The sequence below is a fragment of the Muntiacus reevesi genome, chromosome 2 (genome assembly GCF_963930625.1).
Source record: "Muntiacus reevesi chromosome 2, mMunRee1.1, whole genome shotgun sequence".
Classification (NCBI taxonomy): Eukaryota; Metazoa; Chordata; class Mammalia; order Artiodactyla; family Cervidae; genus Muntiacus; species Muntiacus reevesi.
In genome coordinates this window covers 282647755-282666108 of record NC_089250.1, presented here as the reverse complement: position 1 = coordinate 282666108, position 18354 = coordinate 282647755, and the positions used below count along the sequence as shown (strand labels likewise).

General features: G+C 47.1%; 1 pseudogene; it reads left to right on the top strand.

The window, feature by feature from the left end:
• Positions 1–697: 697 nt before the first annotated feature.
• Positions 698–16917, top strand: LOC136157746 (histone-lysine N-methyltransferase PRDM9-like; annotated as a pseudogene).
• Positions 16918–18354: the final 1437 nt, after the last annotated feature.

The window sequence follows — 18354 nt, the reverse complement described above, 5'->3', positions numbered from 1 at the left end:
CTCACCCTGACTTTCCCCTCACCTTCCTGCCCTGGACACTCCACCCAAGGCAGACAGCTCAGGCTCTGGACAGTGGTCTGGGCTATCTCAACACCTTCTTCTTCCACAGGCACCTTGGCCTTGAGCACTCCAATGGCCATGAGGCCGAACAGGTCTCCAGAGGAGAGCACTGAGGGAGATGCCGGCAGAACAGAGCGGAATTCCACGGTGAGAGGTGGAGTCAGCAAAGCTGGGCTCAAAGCCAGCTCTATAGGAAGGACACGGCGCTGGTCCCAGAAGCACCACAGACTGCTTGCCTTGGCAGCTGAGTGAACGTCCCTGTGACTGTACACAGGATGGGAATACCTGGTCCTGTCTGAGATGGTGGGGTGGAGTGGGACAAAACAGGACACTAGCTTCTCAACTGCTCTGTGTCCAGGGAGAGCTAGGAAAATGCTCAGTTTGTTCAGTTAAGGAGGAAACAGTCGGGAAGGAAAGTCTTCATCCCTCTCTCACACAGACCATCCAGAAGCTTCAGGCTATTCCCTGCTCAATAGGTGGAGGAGAAGGCCCAGCTCTAAGGTCTGACTTAGGTTAGTAAATCACTGATGAAATCTATTATTTTCCTTAGGCCAAAGATGCTTTCAAAGACATCTCCGTATACTTCTCCAAGGAAGAATGGGAAGAGATGGGAGAATGGGAAAAAATCCGATATAGGAATGTGAAAAGAAACTACGAAGCACTGATTGCTATAGGTAACAGGAAGTGCTGGGCGCCTGTGAGCCTGGGAAATATGAAAGAGGTCTTCACCCTCAATGTTCACTTGGCCCGCTCTTAGGTGGCTTCACCTGCTCACAGTTCCCTTTTGTGTGGAGACTAACCTGGAGGAAATGTTTACAGTTCTGTATCAGAGGGAGGGTGACCTGCAGTGCAGAGCTCACCTCTTGCATTGTTCTATATTCTCCCAGCCCATCCTACTGATCCCCTGACTCTGTGAAACTTTCCATTGCTTCTATGCTTTGTTTCCCCTTCTTAGAACAAATGTTTTGCTTCTTTCCAGGTTTCAGAGCCACTCGACCAGATTTCATGCATCTCCGCAGGCAGGTCATCAAGCCCCAGGGAGATGACACTGAGGATTCTGATGAAGAATGGACACCAAGGCAGCAAGGTGAGAGGCCAGGAGGGTGTGGACGTGTCTTCCTGAAACGAGCCTGGGCTTAGGTCTCAACTACATCTCAGCCAGTAGCAAGGAAAACATAATTTTCACCATTCCCAAGTGGCTGTGGCTGAATATTTACATTAGCCTGAATGAAGATGAATGTATAGGCTTTCCAGTGTAATTCTCAAAAGTTTTATGGTTAATATTTATCATTATTTTTAAAAAGAATTATTTTTGCTAAACATTCTTAGTGAAAGGCAGTTAAAGATCCTTTAGAAATAAATTCACCAAACAGATTGGTTATTGGTTATTGGATTAAATCTCTTCAAAGAGGAAATGATTAACATATTATGTCAAGATACATTATGTATATATGTATATAAAATGAAACTCATGATCTTCTTACCCTAAGGTTAAACTAATTCTTTATTTTGATTCTGGGAAAGGGTTTGAGAGAACTATTTATTCTCCATGATCTTTCCCACATTTCACTGACCAGAGATGGCATCAGGTAAATAAAATGAAGTACACTTATTATAAAATAGAAGTGAGTAGCTCACTTCCTCTTCTGCTGCTCAGTTTAGAAGAGTTAATCTGCATGACTGGAGAAAACAATTTAGATAGTTCTATGATTCTCCATCTATGGATCTCTGTTCTCCCAGATTTTAAAAAATTACTTATTTAGTTTTGGCTGCACTGGGTCTTTGTTGCTGTGGACAGGCTTTCTCTGGTTGCGGTGACTGTCTTCTCGTTGCAGAGCACGTGCAGGCTCTGTAGTTTCTGGCACACAGGCTTAGCTGCCCCGCAGAAAGTGGCATCTCCCTGGACCAGCCATCGAACCTGTGTCCTCTGCATTGGCAGGCAGATTCTCATCCACTGTGCACCAGGGACGTCCCTCTGTTCCCTGATGTTATTAAAACTAGTGAAAGGGACATGAAAACCAAACATTTGGTTGTCTGCAAAGGTTTTGACATAAGGAGAGACTCTTCATAGGGAATACGTACGCCTCGGTTCACCATACGCCTGCTCGTCTTTATTTACCTTTTTAACAGTTTCTGAGTGTATGGCACACCGCTGCTAACTATGTACACGTTAGTGTTAGTGGCCGCAGTGCTAATCTCTCAGTCATGTCTGACTCTGTGTCCCCATAGATTGGAGCCCACCAGGCTCCTCTGTCCATGGGATTCTCTAGGCAAGAATATTGGGGTGGGTTGCCATGTCCTGCTCCAGGTGATCTTCCCAACGCACGGATTGAGCCTGCATCTGTTGCATCTCCTGCATTGCAGGTGGATTTTTTACCCCTGAGCCACCGGGATTATATATACACATTGCTGTACAACAAATCTGTAGAAGTGTTACATCTTGCGTGACTGAAGCCCTAATCCACTGAGGAACAATTCTCCAATCCTTCCTCCTCATAGCCCTTGGCAACCACAATTATATTTTCTGTTTCCATGGATTTAATTTAGATACGTCAAAGAAGTGGAATCAGGCCATATTTGTCTTTTTTGATTGGTTCATTTCACTTAGTATAATATCATCAAGGCCCATCCATGATGTAGCATATGACAAAAATATTTTTTGAGGCTTCAAAACATTCCGTTGTGGATATAAGAGCTATAACATATATCTTATATATAATCTTTATCTTTTATCCACCAATGAACATTTAGATTGTCACACATCTTGCCCATTGGTAATAATGTGGCAATGACTATACATGTGCCCACTATTTACTCATTATCTTGCTTTCAATTTTTTACGGAAACCCACTCTTGACTTGGATTGCTAGATCATACAGCACTTCTAATTTTCTGTGGAAACTCCATAGTCTTTTCTAGAAAGCTTGCAACATTTTATACTGCCAACAATAGTGTATAAGGGTGCCAATTTCTCCATATCCTTACCAAACTTGTTATTTTCTTCTTATACATATTGCCCATCCCAGAAGGTTTCAATTTGTATTTCTGTACCGATTAGTAATATTGAGAATCTTTTCATATATTTGTTGGCCATTGTGTATTTTCTCTGGAGAATTGTCTATTCAATTCCTTCTCTCACTGTTAATCAGGGCAGACTGCCATAACAAAACAGACTGCATTCCTTAAACCACAGAAATTTGTTTTCTTACAATGCTGGAACATGGAAATTTGATATCAAGGTGCCATCATTGTCCATCAGGTTTTCTTCCTGGCTTATAGGTAGCCTTCAAACTGGTGTATGCTTAAAAACCCCTTATCAGATGCAGATTTTACAAATATATTCTACCATCATGTCGGTGGCCTTTTCAACTCTGTTCAGTGTCCTTTGCTGCACAGAGGTTTTAAGATTAATCTCATTTGTCTATTTTTACACTGTTACTAATACTTGTGCACTTGGCACCATTTCTAAGAAATCATTGCTGAATCAGTGTCGTGAAGCTTCACCCTTGTTGTCTTCTAAGGGTCTTATCAATTCTCGCATAAATGTCTTTAATCCATTCTGAGTTGATTTTTCTTCAAGATGTAAGATGTTCATTACTTTCCATATGGTTATTTTGTTTCCCCAGCACCATTCATTACAGGGATTAAGCTTTCCCCATTATCTTGACACCCTAGATGAAGATCATTAGACCATGTATCCAAGAGTTGATTTCTGGCTGTCTATTCTCTTCCATTGATTGACATATCTGTCTTTATGCCAGCCAGCTTCCTCAGTGGCTCAGCAGGTGAAGAATCTGCCTTCAGTGCAGGAGACACGGGAGATGCGGGTTCAATCCATGGGTTAAGAAAATCCCCTGGAGAAGGAAATGGCAAATGGCAACCCTGTCCAGTATTCTTGCCTGAGAAATCCCCTGGACAGAGGAGCCTGGAGGGCTACAGTCCAAAGGGTCACAGAAAGTCAAGAAGACTGAGCAGCTAAGCACACATGTTTTGCCAAATCCACACTCTTTTGTCTCCTGTACCTTTGTAGTATGTTCTGAAATCAGAGGCCTACAGCTTTGCTGTTCTTTCTAAGATTGCTTTGCCAGTTTGGGGTGCTCTGAGATTCCGTGTTAACTGTTGGATGGATTTTCTATATCTGAAAAAACTTCCATTGGGAATTTAATAGGAATGCATTGAATGTTTAAATTGCTTTGGGTAGTATGAACAGCTTAATAATATTAAGCCTCTAAATCCATAAACATGAGACACCTATCGATCATTTATGTCAGATTCCTTTCAGCAATATTTTGTAGTTTTCAACATATGAGTCTTTCATCTCCTTAAGTTTATTCCTAATTACTTCATTCTTCTCAATGCTATTATAAATAAGATTCTTTGTCCAGTGGCTAGGACTCCACACTCCCAATGCAGAGAACTTGCGTTCAGTCCCTAGTCAGGGAACTAGATCCCACCTGCTGCAACAAAAGTCCTGGAAAAAACAAAGAAATAAAAATAAATATTTTTTTATAATTTAGCTCTTGAATATAGCTTTAAAAAAATAAAAAATAAATAGTATTGTTTTCTTATTTTCCTTTGTGAAATGGTCATTCTTCATGCATGGAAAGATATTTGAGTGTTGATTTTGTACCGTGCAACTTTCTCTGCAGGAATTTTGTGTGTGTGGATTTAAAGATTTTTCTGCACATAAAACCATGCCCCTGTGAGCAGACATAATTTTACTTCTTTCTTTACAAATGGAAGCCTTTTGTATCCATTTCTAACCTACAGCGCTGGCTAGGAGTTCTAATATTATGGTGAACAGAAATTTGATAACGGGCATCCTTGGCTTTTCTTCTTGATCTTTATCACTGATGACTATGATGTTAGAGGTAGACTTTCAATATATGACCTTTATTATATTGCAGTCACTTCCTCCTATTCCTACATTGTTGAGAACTTTTGTCATGAAAGACTATTAAATTTATTAGATATTTTATGAAAATCAGATGAGGCATGGATGAAGTTTCATATATTTTTTTAATTTTAAGAAAACTATGTAATACTCCCAGTGGAACCATGGCAGTTGATGATACAGGAATCATTTTCCATTCCTCCTTTGGTAATCATTGTCTTTGTCACTCTCTGGCTTAGAATTATGTGTCCTTAATTAGAATACCCAGAGTTTGGAAACATTTCCCAACCAAAACACTGATTCTCATCGTTTTTTAGGTAAACCTTCTTCGATGCCCTTCAGAGTGGAGCACAGTAAACACCAGAAAGTGAGTATTTCCCAAATCCTGTTGCCAAAATAACCTCCTCATGGATCGAGTCACAGGTGAGAATAGCAGAAAACACAGAGATCCTGGAGACCGCTGCCTCCCTGTCCTGAGTCTTTAGCACAATGTCTGATATCATCACCATCTTTGCAGTTAGTAAGAACAACAACAGTAGTAGGTTGTTCTGTTGTTACATTATTTTCATAATATTTTAGACTTCAAGTATTTTATGTGAATAAACTTGCTTAAACCTTAAATCAATCCTACAGTACCTATAAGTAGGTATAGAGCTATCACCATTATAGATACAAAAAAAAAAAAGGTAAGAAACATTTGATTATATACCTGAGACCACAGTATCACTGGTAGTGTAATGTAAACCAATGCACGTTCTCTAAACACCTTACAAACTGATTAAAACTTCCATAGTTCTATGAAGCTTATTCATACATCTTTATATCATTCATCTGAGAGATGTTTTCAACCTCAGTTTTTTGTGCTTTGCTAGGGAGGGATATGCTAAGACATCTGACTAAGGGAAGCTTAAGGACATGCTGGGCAGTTTGTAGAGTGGACAGTCCAAGATGAAGAAGCTTAAAGATATGCTGGGCAGTTTGTAGAGTGGACAGTCCAAGATGAAGAAGGAGATAGGATCCCTACCTCAGAGCCTCCCACTCCAATATGAGGAAGCAACTTGCAACCCTGATAAGCCTCAGGTTTATGACTGAAAAGCAACAAATAAGAAAATAACAGAAGGACTTCACATAGATTACCTGCTTTTGAGTAGAAACTCATCATCTGGGCATCATTTCAAATGCTCATTCTTGTAGGAGGGAGTAACAACTCCTTCCACTGAGCTCTAATTAGCAACTCTCCTGTTTGTAATCATTTGTTTAGCCTGCCCCTGTGTTGTGAGGTTTGAGATCCTAGCCCACACCCATTAGTTCTCAGAAGTCCAGGCCCACCTCAAAGCCCCTAAGTGCCCCCTGAATGGTTCGTGAGTGAGTGACTCCACATTTAAGCATTCATCTAGGAGTAGAAAGGTCAAAGGATGCTGAAGATAGTATCTGTGAGTTGCACTTGAAATATAGTGACAGTTTAGGGAATCAATTGATACGTAAGGGATGTACGTTCACGTTCTTACTGTAGTAAATACTTCACACAACAATTTGTTGAAGGTTATTAAATTTCATGTCCACTATAATATTAAGAATTAGCCTGTATACCAATTCATGGATCAGGAAACTGAGTAGAACCAGCTAGTCATACAGCCTTGTTCGAGGAGAATTGACGAGACCGGCTACTTTAATTCCAAACATTGTCGCTAGGACATGGCAACCTGCAGCTTTCATCTCATTTTCTTTATTGTCTAAATATGTTTCTGCCGATCGTCTTTTCTCCTCTTAATCTCACTGCTTTGTCACCTTGTTTTCCACATGTGTTTTGTCCCCTCTGTAATTTTCCATACGTCCTCGTCCGTCAAAGGGCCACTATTAAGAGAAACCCTCAGGATCTCTCTACCAGCCCTTACCCTCTTCTTTCCCTGACCTCCAGCTTTTCTCCCTGCCTTGCTCTCACTTTTATGCAGAAAGTTGAAGGGGAAGAACCTTAAGATATGAATTCTAGTTTTGATTCACTATCCACCTAGGTCCTTATTTTACACTCCAGTGTTCAGACCCCCTCCCCCCATATCAGGTATTTCCAAGAATTGTCAAAGTATTAACTAAAGTCATGCATGTGAAAACACTTCATAAAGTCCTAAAGAACTAAAGAAATGCATGTTGTCTTTTACTCACATGGAAGAGAATGTCCAGGGCACCATTAAGTGATGAATCTAGTTTGAAGGAATTGCCGGGAGCAGCAGAATCGCTGAAGACAAGTGGCTCCAAGCAGGCTCAGAATCCAGTGCCCCATCACAGAAAAGCAAGGACCCCTGGACAGCACCCCAGACAAAAAGTCGGTAAGAGAAAATTTGGGAGTTCCTCTAATTAGTTCCTCTAATCCCTGTAGGAAAACTAATAAGCATGGCCTAGGGGTGTGGCATGGACTTTGGGTAGGCGGGGTTTAAGCTGGGCTGATCTGAGACATGAAGTTAGCACTGGGGCCTTGGGAAAATCTTATACAATTTCTGAGATCCTGAATGCTATCTGTAAAGTGAGGATAAGGACACATAACTCATACAGTGCTTGAAAGCCTTATATTAAATGCAAAAGTCTGACACCTACAAGTAGTTCAATAAATGCAACTGTGATAAGAGGAACCATGCTTTGTTAGTGTTCATGCCCAGACCTCTGCTCAATGCCTTACGTGTCATGTGCGCTTAACACATATTTTCTGAGTAGACGTGTTGATGAACTATTACATAAGTAGGAAGGTTGGGAAGTTAAACCTACTAACGGGAAGTGTAGGAAGCTATCACTGAACTGGGCATCTGTGGTCAGTGGCGCCTCAGTCTCCTGAACCTGTAGTTAAAGGGAGAAGAAAGAAAATATAGAGAAGGGACTTCCTGGTGGTTAAGACGTTAAGACTCCACGCTTCCACTGCAGGAGGTGTGAGTTCCATTTCTGGTCGGGGAACTAAGATTCCACAAACCATGCAGTCTGGCCAAGAAATAAATAATGGAACATGAAAACATAAAATAACAAAAGTAAAAGTTTGAAAAATACGTGTAAGAAAGTTTTAACAAAGTGTAGAGACGGACAGGTAGGAGATCTCACACTTTCTGATAAAATGGGACTAACTCCCCAGATCCCACCAGCCTTGCTTAGCTTCTGTTCTCCATCTTAGAACTCAGAGGAAAGGAGTCTGGAGTGAAGAGGTACAGTCTACGAGAAAGAAAGGGCCACGTGTACCAAGAGGTCAGCGAGCCCCAGGATGACGACTACCTCTGTGAGTGACCCCGCTGGCCCACTCATGGAGAAGTGGCAATGAGGCCTTGGTCCACTAACCTCACCTCACCATTTGGTCCCCCGGCCATCATCTTCCTCTATGACTTGGGGTACAAGATCGAGGCCAAATGCCATGAATGCCCCATTTCTTTCTGAAGGTCTTTACGACCAGAAACATCACTGAACCTCCTCTCATCCCTGATCTCACCTCCAGATTGTGAGGAGTGTCAGAATTTCTTCATCGACAGCTGTGCTGCCCATGGACCCCAACATTTATAAAGGACTGTGCAGTGGAAAAGGGGCATGCCAACCGCTCAGTCCTCACGCTGCCCCCTGGGTTAAGCATCAGACTGTCGGGCATCCCTGACGCTGGGCTTGGAGTGTGGAACGAGGCGTCCGATCTGGCGCTGGGCCTGCACTTTGGCCCCTATGAGGGCCAGATCACAGACGATGAAGGGGCTGCCAACAGTGGATACGCCTGGCTGGTGAGAAGCACCCGTTTCCCTGTCCTCTGGCCTCTAATCACTTGTACGTGGTGGGGGGCACTTCATGTCTACATATGAGGATGCAGATGGTGATAACATGGTCGTCAATGACACAGTCAGCCCTGGGTACTGTGTGCCCTGGGCGTGAACAAAGGACTTCCATCTAAATGTCAGAGGAGAGGTGGGACCACAGTGTACAGACACTCATGTCATCTATCTAAGGGTCAGAGGAGAGGTGGGAACACAGTGTACAGACACTCAGGTCCTCTATCTAAAGGTCAGAGGAGAGGTGGGAACACAGTCTACAGACAATTAGACCTCTATCTAAGGTCAGAGGAGAGGTGGGAGCACAGTGTAGAGATACACAGAAGTGACTCCTCCCTTGTGGAGCCCTTGCCTTCAATGAACCAAGGGACTCAGACTTGGAATGATGAGTAAGGAGCTTACCGTGTGGTCCGACAGGCAGTTGAATCCATGCAGGCTGAAAAGCATCAATGACTAAACAGGGAAATAGCTCTTCTATTGCTTCCTACCAAAAAAAAAAAAAAAAAAGAGGAAAGCTTGTAACTCTTTCTCTGACCCTCAGATCACCAAAGGGAGGAACTGCTACGAGTATGTGGATGGAAAGGACACGTCTTGGGCCAACTGGATGAGGTGAGTGCAGTGAGTCTGCGGTGTGTAGACATTGAGACTCCCTCCATCCCACGCCCCTTTCCTTCTCAACCCGGCTCCCTCAACAGCTCTCACATCTTCCTTCCTCTTTTCCCTCCATATCATTCTCTTTCATTTCAAAAGACACTAGAAAGAAGGAAATAAAAATATGGCATGTGCCGTCAAGATACAAGTCTATATGCTGAACAAAACTGGTGGACTTGAAAACAACTTGAAGCATCTAGATTCACCAGGGACACTTTAACTCACTTAGTGGACACTTCTCACGCCCTTTATGGTTCAGTTTAGACAGTGAACATCGGTACTGAAGCAGATCACACAACCCATGTCCTTTTGGAGTACATACTGCAGACAGACATTAGCCAATTGATTTTAGGAGCAGTAACCTTATATTTTCTATCTTTGAGAAAGTGCACACGCCAGGATGACCTAACACAGGAGACCTTGACTCTCTGTGGGCAAAAACCTCCTCAGGCTTGGTTCCAGTGAGAAGTGGGCCCTGAGGCCTGGGAAGGAATGGGGGGCAGCTTGGCCCTGAGCAGGGCCATTCTCTGAGGGCCTCTGCTTTCATCAGGGCAGGCAGACAGTGAACAAACTATTACTATTCCGTGTCTCAAGCTATATCAGAGCTCTCTCCAAGTTTACGTGGGAGAGGGTGGGCAAGCTAATAGGACCCTGGATACACGTGGGGAGATGGGAGAAAGCCTCGGGAGAGAAGGCAGGCTGGGTTGAGTGCTGAGGGCTGCATGTTAGCCAAGAAGCACCAAGTCCTGCGGATGAAAGAGAACTTAATTCAGAGTTTAGAGGAGCTGGAGGTCACCAGTCTCACGGACAGTCCAGGTGGAGATGAGTCTGGAACTGGGCTCCGGAAAATGGCTACTTAGGTAAGGAGAGAAAAGCATGGGAATTCACATGGCCTGGTCGAAGGTGTGAACAGAAGGTCCACATGAGGGGTGGCCTCAGAGGCGGAAGGCAAGGAGCTGGCCATGGTCGGAGAGTGGAGAGCACTCATTACCTAAGATTTCTTTAGCTTTCCCAGCCTCGACCCCAGGTATGTGAACTGTGCCCGGGACGACGAGGAGCAGAACCTGGTGGCCTTCCAGTATCACGGGCAGATCTTCTACCGAACCTGCCGGGTGGTCAGGCCGGGCTGTGAGCTGCTGGTTTGGTACGGGGACGAGTATGGTCAGGACCTTGGCATCAAGCGGAACAGCAGGGGGAAGAGTGAGCTTGCGGCCGGGAGAGGTGAGTGTCTCCCCTCTTCCAGCACCCCACCCCATCCTGGGAGCCTCCGTGGTCCGAATTCGAAGCAGAGGACAATCAAGTCCAAAGTCAGTTGAGTTGCAATTAAAATGCCTCAGAATTTGATTCTTTTCATATGATTGTTAGGAAAAACTTTTATATTAAAATGCTTGTTCTAATTTTTAATACTTCATACAAAATAATATGTAACATCACCTTCTGCTGAAACACTTAGAAGCAAAAAGCAACATTTCTAGCACCTAACAGCTCTCTGCCCTTTAGCTCTTTCTTCTTCTTTTCCTCCCATTTCTAAGCGACACGTGTACAGTGATGCGCATTCAGTTACTGTTCCAGTCTGTTGTCATGTGAGCTCACGCTCTGTGCCAGACGGGGCTCCACGCACCGAAACAGACAGAACCGCTGCCCTGAGGCAGCAGGGGCTTCATACCAGAGAGGGACTGGTGCTCTGAGGAAAGCCAGCACAGGGAACGTGCCTCGGGTCAGCGTGAGCAGAGGGTGGGGTGCGGTGCAGGACAGTGCGGCAGGATCTCTGCATTGATAAGACCTGCGGGGAAGGACTCCAGGCAGTGGAGCAGCCCGTGCCGCAGCCCCAGGGCGGGGAAGAGAGGCCATGCCAGGGGTCGCGGGAGGAAGCACAGAGGGAGAGGAAGGAGGCTGGACGGGACACGGAATCCTCAGGGCCTGTGTCCACGTGCAGGCCCCAGGGGTCCTCCTGGGTGACACAGAACAACCGCAGGCTTTGAACTGCAAGCGGCATGTTCTCTGTGCTAAGACGATGCTTTGGTTCACTTTTGGGAAGAGACAGCAGCGGGGAGTCCCCTCAGAGATCAGTTCATTGCCAGACATGAGGGGAGAGTGGGCTGTCTGGAGGTGCTTTGGAGTGAGGGTGTGAAGATTCTGGCTGGACATGTATTTTTAAACAGGGCTTCCTAGTGCATGTTAAGTGGACTAAGCCTGAATGAAATAAATGAGGTATGAGTACTGGTGAGGCATGAGAAATGATATGCCTTTATTTTATGATTTATGGGAAACTGAGAGAGGAGCAATTTGTGAACCAGTTTGGGCAGCAAAAACCAGACCTGTAGTCAGTGGGACCTGGGCCACTCGGGCTCATCCAGGCTCAAACCCACTTCCTGCAGAAATCGGCACAAAGGCTGCTCTTTTAACAAGGAGCCACAAAGTCAGATTTACCTACACCTGTCCTAACCACCCCCTGTGCTGCCTCCCATATGCAGAGAGCTCCAGGCCAGGCGCCCCTAACTTAATAGACCCTCTCCCCTCACAGGGAGCCACTCAGGAGATTCCACCTAAGTCATTAAGTCTTATCCCTCAGTAGGGTTAATACCTGTGGCCACTGTGATGTGACTTTTCAGACACTTACCCGCAGGGAAAGTCCCTACAGATCCATCTCTATCAGGAGAGACGCTGCCTCTGATGCAGCTGGAAGGTCCCTATCTAGGTGATATGTAGAAAAGGCCCTTGACACCCGCTTCCTGGATTACCGTAGGTGTAGAGAATAAGAGTGGAATGGAAAAATGGACTGTAATACACAGTCGATGGGAGACAGAGCGTGCACTGTCAACACTTAGATGATTAGTGGGGAGGGCCTGACCACGGCAAACCACCTACCTGACCAAAAGCTTCCTCTTTCAGCAGAACCGAAGCCCAAGATCCACCCATGTGCCTCCTGCTCTCTGGCCTTCTCCAGTCAGAAATTCCTCAGCCGACACATCCAACGCAGTCACCCCTCTCAGACCCTCCTGAGACCATCTGAAAGAGACCTCCTCCAACCAGAGGATCCCTGCCCAGGCAATCAAAATCAGCCTTTTTCAGATCCACACAGCCCGAGCGACAAACCTGAGGGTCAGGAGGACAAGGACAGGCCCCAACAAATGCTGAAAAGCGTAAGGCTGAAGAGGATTTCAAGGGCCTCTTCCTACTCACCCGGAGGACAAATGGGGGCTTCTGAGTTGCATGAGAGAATGAAAGATGAGCCCAGGACAAGCCAGAAACTGAATCCAGAGGACACAGGCACATTGCTCACGGGGGCAGGGGTCTCAGGGATTATGAGGGTCACGTACGGAGAGTGTGGGCAAGGCTCCAAGGACAGGTCAACTCTCATCACACACGAGAGGTCACACACGGGGGAGAAGCCCTATGTTTGCGGGGAGTGTGGGCGAAGCTTCCATCAGAAGTCCCATCTCATCTCACACCAGAGGACACACACAGGGGAGAAGCCCTATGTTTGCAGGGAGTGTGGGCGAAGCTTCCATCAGAAGTCCGATTTCATCACACACCAGAGGACACACACAGGGGAGAAACCCTATGTTTGCAGGGAGTGTGGGCGAAGCTTCAGCGATAAGTCAGCCCTCATCAGACACCAGAGGACACACACAGGAGAGAAGCCCTATGTTTGCGGGGAGTGTGGGCGAAGCTTCCATCGGAAGTCCAATCTCACACACCAGAGGACACACACACGGGAGAAGCCCTATATTTGCGGGGAGTGTGGGCGAAGCTTCAGTCAGAAGTCAAATCTCATCTCACACCAGAGGACACACACAGGAGAGATACCCTATGTTTGCAGGGAGTGTGGGTGAAGCTTCAGTCAGAAGTCCCATCTCATCTCACACCAGAGGACACACACAGGGGAGAAGCCCTATGCTTGCGCGGAGTGTGGGCGAAGCTTCCATCGGAAGTCCCATCTCATCACACACCAGAGGACACACACGGGGGAGAAGCCCTATGTTTGCAGGGACTGTGGGCGAAGTTTCCGTCACAAGTCCGTCCTCATCACACACCAGAGTATACACACAGGGGAGAAACCCTATGTTTGCAGGGAGTGTGGGCGAAGCTTCAGCGATAAGTCAGCCTTCATCAGACACCAGAGGACACACACAAGAGAGATGCCCTATGTTTGCAGGGAGTGTGAGTGAGTCATGAGCAACAAACCACACCTTAGCCACAGGAGGATTTCTGCAGCCACCCCATGCCTCAGCTCTAAGGGGGCCTCAGAGGAGGCCTGTGACCCGTTACTGTCCCCAAGAGTATGAGGAGAGACTTCCCAGGTGGTCCACGGGTCAAGACTCCAATGCAGAGACCCGCGTTCAATACCTACTTGGGGAACTAGCTCCCACATGCTGCAACAAAGACATACCACAGCCTAATAAATACATGTATAATAAATATATTAAAGAAAGGGTGGGATAAGCACAGAATTATTTGTTAAATAGACTTTCCATTTTCATGACATGAGAGGAGGTAGATAAACAGGAGAGGGTTTCTTAGGTGTTCTGGAGATGTTCATGCCAATTGCCTTCGTGGTTTTTTAGGTCTCCTCTTCTAATAAATTTTCTCTCCAAACAAATCTGAATCCCAGACTATGTATTCATTCCCCGTTATTATTGACAGCAGTGGGGTCCAGTTAGCTGAACCCCTGGGAAGGCATAATTCTGGAGCCAACTCAGTTAGGTCACTGGACAGTCAATCCTGGGTCCAGGGAGAGGAATGCAGAGTGGAGTCAGACTCACCAGGGAAGGGATTCCCTGGCCTTCTGGGAAGTGGGGCCTCTCCTCCTTATAGACCCCGGCTCTCCTTTGGCCTCTCCTGGTGGCCCTCTCGTTCCCTCTGACTTCTGTAGCCGCAAAGGTGAAGGCCACGTGCACGTGTGTGTGCGCGCGCGCCTGACTCAGCATGGGCCGTCTGGTCTCTGCCGCTCCCTCGGGGTCATCACAGCATCTGGACTCCAGATGCGACCACAGGGGTCCAGTTCTCAGCTCTGCCCTCTTCAGCTGCGTGAGCTGGGGCAAGATGCTCAACCTCTCTGTGTCTCTATTCTCATCTGTGATACGGGGTGGGAGCACCAGCCTTTTGGTCTGATGCATAAGCACAGGTGGAATCTGGCAGAGTCTGGCTGAAAACACAAGCCCCACGTTTGCTATCCTTTGTGTTTTTTTCTTTAATCTTTTTTAATTTTTAATAGAAGGATAATTGCTTTACAGAATTTGTTTCTTGCATGTCCTCCAGCCCCCACACCTTCCAGGTTCTCAAATAGATGAGGAAGGGGCTGTTTAGGCACTAGGATGCCCTGATGAGAGGGTGTGAGGTCAGAGGCGCTAAGGGAGGGCGACCTCCCTTCCCACCCCTGCCGTTCCTGCTGAGCTGGGCAGCCCCAGGGCCCCTCCACAGACAGGCAATGCCACAGTCGTCCCCCTGCCGAGAAGAGACCTGGAGCCGCGTTTGCAGGAAATCCCTGTCCGGCCCCCATCCCACCCCCACACGGGGGGTCCTTGAAGCCCACACCGCGGCTTCTCTATGCATGGGCCTCGTACATGTGCCTGAGCTCTCTGGTCAACGCTGTCGCGACCTTGAAGTTCTTAACCATGGAATAGTTCATCCTTACACTTCCCTTTCATGAGTGAAGTCTGATGGGCCCCGGGTTGCGCTGTGAGCAGAGCAGATGCACACACAGCACGGGTCCCGGGGTGACCAGGCTGCACGAGGGGACAAGGTGGACACAAAGCCCCCGACCCTGGGTGAGTGAGGGTGGGGACAGCACCAGGAAGCCACGCTTGCTCAGACCCGGAACTGAGCTCCAACACAGAGTGGAGTCCGTGGTGTTCTTAAGGTCAACCACACCCGTGGAGACACAGGTTCAATCCCTGACCTGGGAAGACACCACGTGCCGTGGAACAACTAAGAGCTGTCACAACTACTGCAGCCCAAGAGCCTCGAGTCTCTGCTTCTGAACCAAAGCAGCCACCACAGGGAGAAGTTCAGCACAGAAACGAGAGAGCAGCCCCCATGCCCTACAACAAGAGAAAAGCCCGCACAGCAGCAAAGTCCCACACAGCCAAAAATAAATAAATAATCTTTTTTTAAGTAGGAGATCGCAGCATTCCCTGCTGATCCAGAGGCTAGGACTCTGAGCTCCCAACAGAGGGGGCCACGTTCAATCCCTGGTCAGGGCACTATTTCCCACATGCGGCAACTGAAGGCCCTGCATGCCACAGCTAAGACCCAGCGCAGCCAATTAAATGAATACTTAAAAGTAGGAGGCTGCATCTGTCAACTTAGAAAACTGCAACATTTTAGGAAAAGAAAAAAACAAAAGATCTTATTTTGCAAGTGCTCGTGGTTGATTGCAAAAATTTGCTCATAATATGCAGCTGTTTAAAAGAGAAGAAATTTAGAAAATACAGAAAGTAAAACCCACCCATAAATGTGTGGGGAACACCAATTACTGCAGCATCTGGCCGCGACACACGGGAACACACGTCCGTGTTTTTCTTCTACAAAAAACCTTTCAGCCTCAACCCCCCTTCCCACCAGCCTCTGCTCTGCTCACCAAGAAGACTGCGCTTTGGCCTCGTGACCGGGGGGTTTCTGTTGAACTCAGGGAGGCAGGGGAGCAGGGCTGTATGGTTGGGGGCACCGTCTGGCCTGCAGTGAGGAGAGAAGCGCGAGTGCTCCGCCTCTGGGGCCAGTAACTCCAGGTGCCTCGGAGAGCCGCCTGGGAAGAAGCCTCTCAAACGCATTCCCTGCAGTCTCCAGAGTTACACACATCCCACGTCTCGGGGTATGGCTGTGGGTTAACAAGTCCTCTCTTGTTGGACAGAAAAGTGTTTCCACAGAGAATCTGCCCAGATCTTGGCCTAGTTTGGTTCTCTTATTGGACATGGAAAGTGTTTCCACAGAGAATCTGCCTGGATCTCGGCCTCGGTTGGTACAGATGTAACAGGCAGTATGTTCAGGGCTCAGGGAAGTTAGTTCTGAAGCTCTCTGGGTTTAGGGCTACAGCACCTCCTCACCTCCACCCCTTCCACGGTCATGGAGCCTTCTGTTCTAGAGGAAGGTGTTTGGCAACATCAGCCACAAAGACACAGAAAGGCTGGGTGTTCCTGGGGGAGCAGAGGGGCCTTGGACACTCCATGCTGGACCCCTGCCCCACCGGTTTCTCCTCCTTCTCTCTGGGCATGCAGCTTTCACCTGCGGAGTGCCGGCCAGTGAGGGGCTCCCAAGACACCAAGCTGGGGTTGGCGATGGGGGAGCTGGATGCCAGGGAACCTGAGCCCCTGCAGTGGGTCAGTGCACTCTGGACGAGGGCCGGCCTCACTGACCGGTTAGGCCCTGTGCATTCGGGACACCCTCTCTGGACCCCAGGTGGAGGTGCTGCTGCCCCCACTGCCCACCTGGGTCTCAGGAGGTGGAAGAGGGACCGGGTTGTCCTTCCCACCTCCTGCCCAGAGAATGACAGAGGCCAGTTCCCAAAAGTGGGAGCAGGGTGGGCAGTGAGTCTTGGTCTCACAGGGTCCCTGTGAAGAGGCGTTCACTGCTGCCTGGATCCCTCTTGGCTGGTTCCCCTTCTGTGTTGTCTTCACACGAAATCTCACAAGGACGAGGCAGTCCAGGTGCCCACAGCATCACTCACCCAGGTGCTGACAACGCTCCTTATTTATTATGGGCATGGAGACAGGGTGGCTGGTGTGACGCTCCCCTGGACCAGAGAGGAGAACCCCCAGGGTCGGTCCCTGCCACCTCCTGAGACCCAGGTGGGCACTGGGGGCAGAGCACCTCCAGCTGGGGTCTGGAGAGGGTGTCCTGAAGGGACAGGGCCTAAATGTCCAGTGTGGCTTCAGGGGGTATGGGCAAGAGGGGTACTCATTCCTTTTTAAATATTTCAGACAACAATTGAGTTCCTTTTGGGTTTTGGTTTCAGATCCTTTTATATGGTCCATTTTCAGAGACTTTATTGAATCTGTTACAATATTGCTTCAATTTTATGTTTTGATTTTTTGACTGCAAGGCATGTGGGATTGTTACCAAGTCCAAGCTCGCTCTGCATGCCTCACAACAGGCCGATAAATCAGAGGTGAGGTGCTGAGGCAAGGAATATGACTTTCCTTGGAAAGCCAGCAGATTGAGAAGATAGCAGACTAATATCTCCAAGAAACCAACATGTCAGGGTCTGGATGCCAGTGTCTTTTATACAACACAGAGCTGGGAGGTGAGGAAATACAGTAAAAAGGCCATTAATCTGGCAAATATCTCCTGGAATGGCTAGCCTCGGGAGGAGATGTTACTTTCTCCCTCCTGTAGCCATCCACAGGTGGACAGGTCCTGGACAGAGGCAGAGGGGCGGGGTTTCCTGAGGCAGGCCATTATGTATGGACCGTATCCCTGTAGCAAACAGACCAACAGGAAGCAAAGTTTAAAGTAAAAGATGTAATTTGAAAAAAATATATATTTTGAACATGGAGTCAGATTTTGTTCTTCCCTGTATAATTCCCCAGATTCAGTGTTCATTCCACAATCTTATGGGAAAAGGGTGATGATTGTTTTAATCGCTCCATCAGTTGCATCTTTTGGTGAGTGTCCACCATTGGTGCCAGTGTCCTGAATGTTGAGATTTGTCATCTTTTTTTGCTCTTTGGAAAGTGTCTACTTCATATGCGTAGACATAAAAATATTTATAATCTAGGTGTTGAGAGTTAAATTTTATTCAGCAAGAATCTTTTAGGACTTCAAAAATGCAGGCAGCATCTAAAGATGAGGAATTTGGCATTTTTAATGTACGGGAAGGTGCAAGAGTTCTCTCATTGAAATTATTCCTTTTGATACATACCTCATCATCTGGGGCCAGTATCCTGTCTTTTCCTTCCCGAGTTTCCTCAGGGCTCCCTGTGGGGAGTGGCTGCACTCCAATGGCTGCTAGAGAGAACGAGGGGGAAC